The sequence below is a fragment of the Peromyscus maniculatus genome, chromosome 5 (assembly GCF_049852395.1).
Source record: "Peromyscus maniculatus bairdii isolate BWxNUB_F1_BW_parent chromosome 5, HU_Pman_BW_mat_3.1, whole genome shotgun sequence".
NCBI classification, from domain to species: domain Eukaryota; kingdom Metazoa; phylum Chordata; class Mammalia; order Rodentia; family Cricetidae; genus Peromyscus; species Peromyscus maniculatus.
The window spans coordinates 27398146-27411239 of record NC_134856.1 but is presented as its reverse complement, the minus strand read 5'-3'; the positions used below and the strand labels follow the sequence as shown (position 1 = coordinate 27411239).

At 42.5% G+C, this 13094-nt stretch overlaps 1 protein-coding gene across 1 annotated transcript in view; it reads left to right on the top strand.

Annotated features, from left to right (window-relative positions):
• Positions 1 to 13094, top strand: part of LOC121829376 (uncharacterized) — a 60122-nt gene that overhangs the window by 36272 nt on the left and 10756 nt on the right. The window lies entirely within an intron of this gene.

Here is a 13094-nt window from a genome sequence, read left to right as displayed (position 1 = left end):
ATACATTTTAAACTTTGTTTAGATATGAATGGTCATATAGAATACTAACTAATTCTAGAAAAAAGGCTAGCTGCATATATATGTTTTTGTGTTCAAGTCTCTTATCAGTTTTCTGCAGGAAATCATGGCCAGACCTAACATCAACTGAAGTCTCCAGAAAGAAGATGGGGCCCCACAACAACAACAATTCTTCGTGGACAATAATAATATTATTAAGCTGACAAACATCATCCACAGATCAGCTTTGAACTACAAGGTGCTCAGAGCAATTTTGAGATGACTAGCTGAGATGATCCAGTCTCAAAGACTACTTGAATAAGGACTTGAGATAAACCCTGAACTTTGGCATTATACACAGACTGGATAATGAAGGATATAGTTACCTCTCCTAGAATTTGACAATTAACCTAAAATTTTTCTTTCAGGATAAAGAAAACTTCGCCCATACCCAACAGGAAGCAATTTTAAGAATATGACGCCCACATTCCCAAAGAGGTGGTGTGGGGAGGGTGGTTTTTTGGTCTTTTTAATGGGTTTTGGGTCTGGGATAATTTTCAGTATTTAGGGGGGTTGGTTACAAGTTATTGTCAAGGGTTAGGAAAAAGGCTAAGCAAAGGAGATTAGATTTAAGGTTCTTGAAGAAAGAAAGAAAGAAAGAAAGAAAGAAAGAAAGAAAGAAAGAAAGAAAGAAAGAAAGAAAGAAAGAAAGAAAGAAAGAAAGAAAGAAAGAAAGAAAAAGAAATTACTAGTTTTAAATACTTTACATTGGATTGGATTGTTTTATATTGTATACAAATTTGAAACTGATATTGTTAGAAAATGCTATATGTATATTTCTAATTGTATTTATACCATTCATTTAACAATGTAATGCAAATTTCTGATCCTTGAATGTTATTATTACCAACTATTAGGATATAAAGAAATGAAAGTTAATAGTTAGACATTACAATAGAACTTGTAGTCATATTAGATATGTTTTAAAAATTGAGCAGAGATGTTTTTGACAGGTCATCTTCAAACCCTTCAGAGATCTACAGAATATGGCATTTAAAATGTTTTAATAACTTAAAAAATTTTTCTTTTTTGAGACATGTCGGCTCCTGGCAGTACTAATCTACTTCAGAGAAAATATGGGCATTGAAGAAACTGCATATGGAGTCAACTTTCATTGTGGCAAAAGTTAGCCACTGGACAACAAAGTATCCTCGAATCAACAGGACAAAATGGACAGACAGAACACGAAAGAAGGGACTACTGATTCTTGCCAAAACAAGTGTGGTTATGGCTTTATCAAAAGGCATCTTCTGAGGCCAGGACAATATGGCCCCATCCCTGAAGTGGCCTTCGCATCCGGAAAAGGTACGGTGCCCTTTTCTTCGAAGGCAGCTTAACAGGCAGAGGGCCGATGGATTCTGTTGTACAATGGAACAGCAGCTGAAAGCTCATGCCTCTCGAAAGTAGACTGGCATTTAATAGAGGGATGTGGAGAAGAAGGGGATGCTGAGATGAAGCCATATATACACAGCCAAGAAAAATGGACAGCTAAATTTAAAAACTGTCAACAATTTCCAGAATTTAAAATCCTGAATCATGACAGGACACTAGTGGAATTCAGGTGTTTCTGGTACGTGGACTGCTCTCACCCAATGTGAGGTTGAACTGTTGACCTTGTGTACATCCTACATCACAAATGAGTCTGTCAGATACACTAAGCCTATAGGCTAAAGATGATGCCCCAACACTGCGGAGAAACCTCAGGTGACTGCCCAGGCAGCTGGCTGTTTCTGTCAACTCACAAATTTTTTGGAAGTTGCTTGCATGCACTTCCTGTTTTTATTTTTGTTAGCTAATATTATTCCCTTCTTGGGGATCTGAGGGAGTTGAAGATTAGTTAGTTATGGTTAAAGATTAGTTAGTTATAGTTGAAAATTAATTAGGGTAGAAAGTACCTTAGATACATCTTGGATTTACCAAAATAGGATAGATAATGGAATTACTTTCTCTGATTTGTCAAATAACTGTCTAGGTATTTATTATTTGTATATATTGTATATAGTTATTGTACTTTTGTATATAGTTTTTCTTTTGTTAGTTATAACCTTTTGCTTTCTTTTTCATTTTATTAAAATAGAAAAGGGGAAATGTGGTGGTAATCTAATTGTACTGAAATGTGATTTTGATTGTATGTTAATAAATAAAGTTGTCCGGGGGTCAGAGCTATTAGAGCCATAGCAAGAGTGTGGCGGTGGTGGCACACGCCCTTAATCCCATAGATCTCTGTGTGTTCAGGGATACAGCCAGCATTGGAGACATATGCCTTTAAGACCTAGGGGTCTGTACATTCAGACAGTGACGAAGCAGTCACGTGTTTGGGTTTACAACCAATGAGAAGGCAGAACAAAATACTATAAATAGACGAACAGACAGGAAATAGATCTCTTTCGGGAAGCTGGGACACCGTAGGCGGAAGGGTGAGATTTTAGCTCTGAGCTCTGACCTCTCGGCTTTCTCTTTTACATTGTTTCTGTGTTTCTTATTTAATAAGACGGTTGGTTACATCAATACTAGACAACATTCTTAAGCCTGAATAGACCTTGAGTAAGGAGAAACATTCTATAAGCCACTGGTTCTCAATTTTCTCTATGCTTTGACCTTTCAATATAGTTCCTCATGTTGTGGTGACCCCCCCCCCACTGCAAAATTTTTCCCATCATTATTTCATAACTGCAGTTTTGACATTGTTAGGAATCTCAATGGAAACATCTGACATGCAAGTGGTCCTAGGCTACCCCGTATAAGGTTTTTGAGCCCCCAAACAGTTGAGACTCATGGAGTCAGAAGCTGCTCCAAACCCTTTGCCAGACCAGTTAGGTCATTATCTTTCTGAATCATAAGAAATGGGCATTCCAGCTTCTGATTAGTATTTGGTGCTTATGGCTGTGACCCTAGTTTTAGCCTTTTGTTTTAAGTCCAAATATTAACCATAAAATAAAATAAAAATTAAAAAAATTATAAACTTAAAATGTCTTGTAGCCTTACAAATTTAAATATTTTAAAAACTATTTTTAAAAAGGTTTAAGATCTCTCAAATGTCTTCCTGCAATGTAAAAAATAAAGTGCCCTCTTACACTTCAAGAGGGAGAAAACATGGCATCACCACAATCTGTATAATGCAAAACCAAGCTCCAATAGTGCAAACAGTCCCAAGTTCAATATCCAGGATTCATTCATAATTTTTTTGGTCATCTTTTAGAAGTTTCAATCATTTCTTTGGCCCTATCCTTGGCAGCATATCCATAGCCTGCCTTCTAGATCTCAGCCTGCTCCATTTTACTGTGGCTGGTGCTTCTGGTGATCATCACCTGGCACTTGCATTTCAAAACTATCATGGTCCACCATTGCAACTGGACTCTTTTTGGAACTCTAGCCCTGCCATACATTTTCAAATCTCAGCTGTTCCCTATGATCCCTTCATGTTCTTAAAACCATTATGTCACCTGGGTGACTATTAAATTACAAAGTTTAGCTGCCAGAGCAAGGTATATTCTTGTGTATAAAAGCATTGAGGTGCAGCTTTAATACTGTATTTTGTTTTTAAATCTTATGTTTTATAAACCTTTATAAACCCAAGATAGCCAAAAGAATCCTGTATAATAAAACGACCTCTGGAGGCATCACAATCCCTGACTTCAAGCTCTATTATAGAGCTACAGTAATAAAAACAGCTTGGTACTGGCATAAAAACTGACATGTGATCCAATGGAACCGACTGAAGACCCTGACATTAATCCTCACACCTATGAACATATGATTTTTGACAAAGAAGCCAAAACTATACAATGGAAAAAAGAGAGCATCTTCAACAAATGGTGCTGGCATAACTAGATGTCAAGATATAGAATAATGAAAATAGATCCAAATCTGTCACTGTGCACAAAACTTAAGTCCAAGTGGATCAAAGACCTCAACATAAATCCAGTTACTATGAACCTGATAGAAGAGAAAGTAGGAAGTAGTCTTGAACACATTGGTACTTGTGGGGCATTTACCCACCACCCCCACAGTTCCCCAGAGTTTTCTTGAGTGCAATCAGCAGGAAATATTAGATAGAAGGATTTATTGCGGAGAATATCGTGGAGATATTCAGATAGAAAATAAAGGATAGCCTCAAGAGGGCCTGGAACCTATTCCAACGGGCCCCGACTGTCTCTGGCCCAGGGTTTTTATAGAGACGCCAAGGGGTGGAGCAAAAGACCTCCTCCCCCAACACAGCCAAGTGCAGACCATCTCAGACACCTGCACTCAGGCCCTTGGTCCTGATCATCCTCTATTCAGACCTGCTGGGTAAAGCCACGAGGAACCCGAGAACAGGCTCCCACAGGTACTGGAGATCATTTCCTAAATATAACACCAGTAGCACAGACACTGAGAGAAACAATTAATAAATGGAACTCTTGAAACTGAGAAGCTTTTATAGGGCAAAGGACATGGTCATCAAGACAAAACAACAGCCTACAAAATGGGAAAAGGTCTTTACCAACCCCACATCTGACAGAGGGCTGATATCTAGAACATATAAAGAACTCAAGAAATTAGACATCAAAATACCCAACAGTCCAATTAAAAAATGGGCTATAGAGCTAAACAGAGAATTCTCAACAGAAGAAGCTCAAATGGCTGAAAGACATATAAGGAATTGCTCAACATCCTTAGTCATCAGGGAAATGCAAATCAAAATGACTCTGAGATACCATCTTACACCTGTCAGAATGGCTAAGATCAAAAACACAGAAGACAGCTTATGCTAGAGAGGATATGGAGCAAGGGGAACACTCCTACACTGTTGGTGGGAATGCAAACCTGTACAGCCACTTGGAAATCAATATGGTGCTTTCTTAGAAAATTGGGAATCAATCTAACTCAAGACCCAGCTATACCATGGGCATATACCCAAGGAATACTCAATTATATCAAAATTATTCAATTATGTTCATAGCAGCATTATTTGTAATAGCCAGAACCTGGAAACAACTTAGATGCCCTTCAACTGAAGAATGGGTAAATAAAATGTGGTACATATACACAGTGGAATACTACTCAGCAGAGAAAAATATTGACATCATGAGGTTTGCAGGCAAATAGATGGAACTAGAAAATATCAACCTGAGTAAAGTAACCCAGACTCAGAAAGAAAAACATATACTCACTCATAAATGGATACTAGATGTAAAGCAAAGGATAGAGAGACTACAACTCACAACTCCAGGGAGGCCACTTAGTAAAGAGGACCCTAAGAAAGATACAGGGATCACCCAACGTCAGAGAAATGGATGAGATCTACATGAGCAAACTGGGGGTGGTGGGTAATGGAGGGCAAGGGTTCAGGGAAAGAGGGCTTAGGGGAGTGGGAGGTCCCAGCTGGATGAGGAACAGAGTGGGAGAACAAGGAAAGAGATACCATAATAAAGGAAGACTCCATGGGAATAGGAAGAAGCAGAATGCTAGAGAGGTCCCTAGAATTCCACAAAGATACCTTCACAATGGACTACTGGCAATGGTCGAGAGAAAGCCCGAACTGACCTACTCTGGTGATCAGCTGGCCAAACACCCTAACTGTAATGATAGAGCTCTCATCCAGTGACTGATGGAAGCAGATGCAGAGATCCACAGCCAAGCCCCAGGTGGAGCTCCAGGAGTCCAATCGGCGAGAGAGAGAGAGGAGGGATTATATGAGCAAGAGATATTGAGACCATGAGTGGAAAAAGCACAGGGACAATTAGCCAAACTAGTGGAAACACATGAACTGTGAGCCAATAGCTGAGGAGACCCCAAGGAACTGGACCAGGCCCTCTGGATAAGTGAGACAGCTGATTAGCTTGAACTGTTTAGGAGACCCCCAGGCACTGGGACCAGGACCTGTCCTTGGTGTATGAGCTGGCTTTTTGGTACCTAGGGCCTATGCTGAGACACTTTGCTCAGCCTTGGTGAAGGAAGGAGGGGACTGGACCTGCCTCAACTGAATCTACCAGGCTGAGCTGACTCCCCAGGGGAGACCTTGCCCTGGAGGAGGTGGGAATGGGGGGTGGATTCGGGGGGAAGGCTGGAGGGTGGGAGGAGGGAGGACAGGAGAATCTGTGGCTGATATGTAAAATTAAATTAATTATAAAATAAAAATATTAAACCCTGAAAAAAATCTTATGTTTTATAAACCTTGTTTTCAGGACAGGACACCAATTATCATACAAAAATCCATCCTAATCCAAAATATCTTGAAGACCTGCTGTGGCCTCCTTAGAAGGCCACTCCACCTGTCACCTTTAATCAAGATGGTGGTGAAATCATATGACATCCGTCTTTTCTAATCCTGGAAAAGATGGCTGCCAGACATGTGACTGCCTAAAGATTGTGAAATCACATGAAGTCCACCTTCTCTAACCCTAGCAAAATGGCAACCAGTCATGTGGCTTACTAAAAATGGTGGCAATCCAAAATGGAATCATGCCGTATGGTTCCTTTAAATTTACCCATGCATAGAATTCAAATGATCAATTCCCAGTGTTGCTAGTTTTCACTTTTTATCTAGTTTTAATTTTAACAGATTTTTCACCATATCCAACAAAATAAACGTATAAATCTCAAGGCACAGAATGTTCACATAAGCCAAGTCCAATTTTTGACCACTCTACTTCGTTTCCTTCTCCCTGTCACTGTGTCAGGGGCTCAGAGCGACAGAGGAAACTTTTAAATAAGCATGCTGGGTCTAGCAAAGGAAGAGCCATGATCCAATCCTAGAGTCAGCTTTCTAATAAAGAACAGCATAAAACAATTTTAACATTCTCTATATCTAAAGTCATCTGAACTCCTGCTAACCTGAATCCGGTGACCAGAGCTTAGAGAGAAATTCTGAGCTCTGGCCATAGATGCAGCCACAGCAGCGGTGGGCAGGTGGCGACGGCTGCAGTCAGCAGCAGAGACATCAAAATACCCACACCACTTCTGTTTCAGCTCCCTGCTTTCAACAAAACTTACAAACACACCAGAAAACACAAACAAAAATTTCCAACAAAACAAGCATTCATAACTTTCTCAAGAAATAGATAACTTCCAATAAGACAAACAAAACTTTCCAACCAGGATTAACCTAATATGGTCAAATTTCCAACTTATTTTACAGTTTTTTTTTTCAAATTTAATGTTTGCAGGTATGAGAAAACCACAGCAAACATAGTTTACATCCCCTCTGGCCTTCTACAATGTTCTATATACCTTCAATCCGTTCCTCTGATTTCTCAGATGTTTTTACTTCAGACATATTCCTCTTTTCCCTTTCCTAGTCTTTATTATTCCAGTCTCCTGCCTTCTCTCTCTCTTTCCAGACAACACAGAAACCTTTACCAAAGTCTTTCTTGTGGTTCCCCTCAGTACTCTGGAACATATTGTATGGCTACAATATCTTAAACATGCATACGCCATAACAGAAGTAACTAAATTTGTATCAACATTGTACCACTGTAAAACACTGGAAACCAGCAGGAGGTTTGCTTTTTTCCCCTAACCAATAATCACTTGTAACCAATCCTCTAAGCTGTGAGCAGCTCTCCAGGCCCATCTCACGTTGTCATGGAATTTTCCCCAAGCATTTCAGTGTTGCCCGCTGACCCCCACGTGGGAGGGGGTGGCTCTCAAGGCAAAGCCAAACCTCTGCCAGGTGCGGACAGAAGGGATGTCATGGCAGGCAGCCGCCTTAGATGTGAGGGAACACACACACACACACACACACACACACACACACACACACACACACACACACACACACACACACACACAGCTGGGTTGGGAAGGAGGGTCCCCCAGGGGCCAGTTGAAGGCCTAGGGACCCAGAGACAGAAAGAGACCCCCGAGAAGGCAGAGGAGGGTAGAATGAAACCAGGAGGGACCGGCTGCCCCGACACACTGCCCATATCAAGTGTGACCCCACCCCTGTAAGAGCTGTGGCCGCGCAGGGCTCTTCAGCCTGCCCACCCGCATCACGCATCACTCAACCTTGCCTCCTTCGCTAGGGATGCTGCAGGCTGGAGAGTGACTGAGGGAGGTTGCCGCTTTTCAATAACGTGTTCAAGGGGCTGGACAGAGGCTGTGGGCCTCATCCCTTCCAGGAAAATAAAGGAGATTGGAGACAGAATCACAGAAACAGCAGTGACGCAGTCAACCGGGTACCAGTGTGCCAAACTCGGGATGACAGAGTTGCGTTTGCATCCCCGTTCAATCAGGGGGACCTCTGTACATCCGGCCCCAAAGGCTGGCCATGTACAGTTTCTATCTGGAGTCACAAACACACACAAACCCAGGCATAGAACAAGCATGTGGCAGCCACATTACTCACACATTCACACATTCACATAGGCAGGGCATTCCAACAGGAAGGCATACAAAACTTTCCCCAGGGAAACAGTGTCAACTGACCAACTTAAAAATCCTAAAGTAAAAGTTCCAGCCTGAAGTAGCGTAGGAAAGCACAGTAAAGACAGTTCGTAGCCACGGTGTCAGCCCTGTAAGTCAGAAAGAGAACAACCATACAACACACAAGACAACAAACAGCTCTCCTGGCACCTGGGAGACACCTCCCAAAGGGTCCTGAGATGTCTCCCAGGTACCCCACCTGAGGTCCTCCTGTGTGCCCGCTTAGACCATCTACAGGATTATAAACTTTGGGCTCACTTACAAAAGCATATCCAAAGCAGAAAGACATGAAACGAAAGTAAACATAGAAAACATGAAAGCAAACACAGACACAGAACACTAACCAGCTGGCTGAAGGCTCTATGGGCCATGGTCCTGGTTGGCTTGGGGGTCCCAGATGAGCCCCCAAATGTTATGCCCAGATCGTGGGGACCCCCAAAAGACCACCAGAGAGACCAAATCCCGTATGTAAAAGCAAAGAGCCTTTACTTCAATCTCGAGTGTGGGCTCTCCATCTGTCCGATGCAGTGGTGAGAGCAGAGAGCCCTGAGCCTGGGCGGGGTAGAGTTTTTATCTTAGCAGAGGTTGGGGTATCTTGGTAAAAGGGGAATAGGTATATTCTAGGCTCAGGGTTGGATGTTTGGAATGTCAGGTACTTCCCCTCAGATGCTGGCCCTTCCTGGGTGGGGTCAGCTTATGGTTTTTCCTGGGGACCAGAGGTACCTGCCAGTAAGCCTGTCATGACAGGTGTGTCTGGGCCCCTAAGCCTGTCAGGCAGCTGTGTGGCCAAGCTGTTTTGGGTCCCCCACAGACACAGCTGCCACTTTGCATCTGCAGTAGGAAGCAGGGAGAGATGGTGCGTTTTCTTCTGTTTATTCAGGTGGGGACCACAGCCCATGGAAGATGTCAGCCTGGCTGAGGGGCGGGCATCTTCCTGCCTCAGTGAGTCTGACCTAGATGACACCTCACAGACCTGCCCAGGTGTTTCTGGATCCTGTTCAGTTGTCAAAATCAACATTACTGATGGCAAGGTCATAAGGTGCTGTGTGGCCTCTGACTTGAGCTATGTCCTCTTAGGTAGATGCTGGAAGACTTTATGGCCAACATGTCAAACCAGTTCTTGCCTTTCAGTTTTATGTCCTTGTCACTTGTATATGGTCACAGATGTACAGAAGAAATTGACACAACGCAGGACACGGTCGGCAGTCTTATTAGTGAAACACAGGATCAAAAATTTCACTAAAATCTTAGTTTGTAAATATGACTTTAAAAATTCACCTTACGGCTTCTGCTAATGAGCAAGAGTCATAGAAGGCACCGATTTCATCTGTCTTAGTTAGGGTTTCCATCGCTGTGAGGAGACAGCAGCTCTCACCAAGGAAAGCATTTCCCTGGGGCTGGCTTACAGTTTCAGAGGCTTAGTCTTTATTGTCACGGCAGGAAGCATGGTGGCATGCAGGCAGACGCGGTGCTGGAGAAGAAGCAGAGGGTTCCACATCCTGATCTGAAGGCAGCAGAAAGAGAGACACTGGGCCTGGCTTGAGCATTTGAAACCCCAAAGCCCACCCCCAGTGGCACACTTCCTCCAACATGGCCACACTTCCCAATCCCTGTTAAGCAGCACCACTTCCTAATGACCCAGCCTTCAAATACATGCGCCTATGGGGGCCATTTGAGGCCCAACCACTGCACTAAAGTGGACACTCCTCTTCAGCCTGGCAGACGATCATAGGATGAACTCATTGAAGTCATCGGATGAACAGCTGACATAAAGGCTGGGGTGGGGAATAGGAGTAAGTCAGAAAACAGAAATGCTCTGTCAAGTCTTTCGTATGGACTTGTGTTATTCACATGCAGTTCATAAAAGACTTGGCAACTGTAAAAGGTTTCTGAACATGCAACAAACAAAACTTAATTCGAAATCAAACACATAATTAACCCGAGGTATTTCTGGCAACGTTTGCCTGTTTCATAGGATGACATCACTTCAGTCTCGTTTCTGAACAAAATATGTGCACTTTGCACGGGACATGCCTTCACACCATGCACAGGCAGTGACTGCAGCCTGTGATGGCCAGGTCAGACTGAGCCCATTCCATACGGTGGCTTGCAGTGTGAGCAAGTTTACTGTCCACATGGTTTTCTGCTCCTGCAGAAACATAATGGTTTAATTACAGAAAACAAAGACTTCCTCCGTTTCCTTACTGTCATGTTTCAGAATGTAAGTGTCAAATCTGGCTATCGGGGATTGTATTTTATCAGAATGTTTGATTGTAAGAATTGAGTTTGAGTCATCGTATTGAGTTTCATAAAAAATCAATCAATGCATTGTGGTTTGAGATTGGAACAGAATTTTCAGCAATTTCTGCAACTGCCCTAAAATATTTCTGCTGCTTTTTATTACATATTTATATGAAGTACCATTCTCAGCACTGATGATGATTAAATCAAAGTATTCATTAACCCTCAAAAACATTGAAGATGCTCTAATCCTGCAGGATTAAATATTCAGCTGAGATCTGACTCTTTCTGTAAAATAAACAAGCACCATCTCATTAATATGTAAATTTGCTTTCAACTTTAATGAATGGAGAAATTGTATTAATTACATGTATACTAGCTAATTGTTTTGAAATAAATTTTTTATGATTTCTTGCCAGTAAATGATTTCCTCACCTATCTATTATTCTTATATATATCCTGGGTCACGTAAGCATTCCTCAGGGCAAAAAGGTCAAGGAAGAACCTTCAGCCCTGTATGGAGAGGTTAAGGGCATGTGTGGTTCTAGCAGAGGACCCACATTCAGTTCCCAGTCCCCAGGTCGGGCAGCTCACAAGCCCCTGTAACTCAGCTCTAGAGGATCAAACGCCCTCTTCTGGCCTCCACAGGCACCTGCACTTACATTCACACACCTGCACACTGACACATGCATACACATAATTTAAAAGTAAAGTAAGCTTTTTTTTTTTTTTTAAAGAAGCCCTGTACTAGAACAGAAAGCCAGCAGCACACATGGCCACAGGAGCCAATGGCAGGTCAGAGAGATCTAAGCTGTGATGGATGAATTCCTAGGGACTCCGTGTAGACAGCTGGAGAGTTAAAATACCAGCATGCTACAATCACAAGAAGGAATGTCCGATGTTTTTTCATGAGGAAAATGCAAATCAAAAGCACACGGAGTGCCTGTCTCACCCATCAAAATGGGTGTCATCAAGGAAACAAGCAACAACAAGGCTGGGAAGGATGCCCAGGGCAGTGGGGGTCAGGACAGACCAGAGAGGAGGCCGTGAAAGACAGCAATGGGTGAATACGGTGGAAGTATATCACACGCACATGCACAGCTATCACACAGGAGCATATTGTTTCATACAGTCAACGTGGACTTAAAATAGAAATTTCAGTGCCAGACTGGAGGAGCTAGGTGTAAGACAAAGTGCTAAACGGTCTTATTAATAAAAAACCCAGAACCAGATAATGGGGTTAAGACTGAGAGACCAGAAAAGCAGAAAGAAGCCAGCCATGTCCTCATCACTTGGAGCTCCTCAGCCAAAGGGACCTGCTTCCTGTATACCCATGCCTATATGCCTTTCTGTTCTACCATCTCATTTCCTTTCTCCACCCAGATACATCACTTCCTCTTCCTGTCCAGCTCTGTCACTTCCTGTCTGTCTGTACAGATCTCCAGACCTTTATGGTTAACTAGTATTGGAATTCAAGGCATGTGCCACCAAGGTCTGTTCCCAGTGTGGCCTTGAACTCACAGAGATCCAGACGATCTCTGCTTTCCAAGTGATAGGATTAAAGGCATGTACTATAGTGGCTGGCTTTTTCCTCTGATCCTCAGATAAACTTTATTGGGGTACACAGATAAAATATCACCACAGTAGGGGGCAGCCTTAAGGGACATCCATGTCCTCATAAATTCTTCCTCCAGGAGATATATCAAGTTCTCACAGTAAAGATTAGAAGAAAAAGAAATCCCATTTTGCTTCTGACGGTGGAAGGAGGGATGTATTCATTTTGCAATAGCCCAGAGCACTGTTCTCTTTAATCAAAGTGACTTCTACCAGATCCCAACTGACTTGTAGAAAGATAAACACCAAAATCTAGTCCCTCCTTGCCTTCCTGCTTCAGCTGAGAGGGAAGAAAAACTTGAGAAGTATTTGTGAAATTCACAGTTCAAGGGCATGTGCTCCCTTACACAGTGAGATTGCATCACAAGGCTCTAGAATGCTTCTCTTCACATCTTACTGGTTCCTCAGTAAATCTCCTCTGAATAATGAGAAATTTCACCTGAACTGTTTTTCTCAGGCCCAAATTATGAAAATGTCAAACAAGAGGAGAAACAATAACAAGTTCTCCTGGGATGTTTTGGCCCTTGGTGTCTCCAACAAAGCGAAGCATCTAACTCCGCCACACATAAGCAGATAGCTGTGCACTGCTTACTGGAGCCCTTACTTTGCCTTTTAGTTGGCACACTGTGGCCTGTTTTCAACAGAAAACAACAAGGCACACTAAAAACCAATCCATTTAAAGAGAGCATCAGCCCAGACAGAGATGACAGAGAATTTGGAATGATGACTCTCAGGTATGTCAATCAATTATGGTTGTGTTGCAGGTCCTCAAGGAA